Source organism: Mus caroli, chromosome 14 (genome assembly GCF_900094665.2).
Source record: "Mus caroli chromosome 14, CAROLI_EIJ_v1.1, whole genome shotgun sequence".
Taxonomy (NCBI): domain Eukaryota; kingdom Metazoa; phylum Chordata; class Mammalia; order Rodentia; family Muridae; genus Mus; species Mus caroli.
Window position 1 is genome coordinate 81,173,663 of NC_034583.1, and position 370 is coordinate 81,174,032.

The following is a 370-nucleotide window of genomic DNA, read 5'->3' on the forward strand; positions in this document are numbered from 1 at the left end:
CACTGGCTCTTAGATGTACTTACCAAATTTTATGGATGCATTTGTTATAAGTTAAAATATTTCACACATTTTAATAATCTCTTTTACATAAACAAACTGTTTTCGGAAACTCTATTGATAGCTCTTCTTAATCTGAAAAGCTCTTTTACTGATATCTGATAATAGAAAAATATGTCTATTGAGAATATATATGGTTTGTAAATAAGCTCAAAGCTTACACTAGTTATGTTTAGTTTTTGTTTATGTTTCTCCTTGTTACTGAAGATCAAACATAGGTATCCTCACCATATATATATATATGCATTCAATGAGAGAGAGAGGGAGAGGGAGAGAGGGAGAGGTAGAGAAGGGGAGGGAGGGAGAGGTAGAG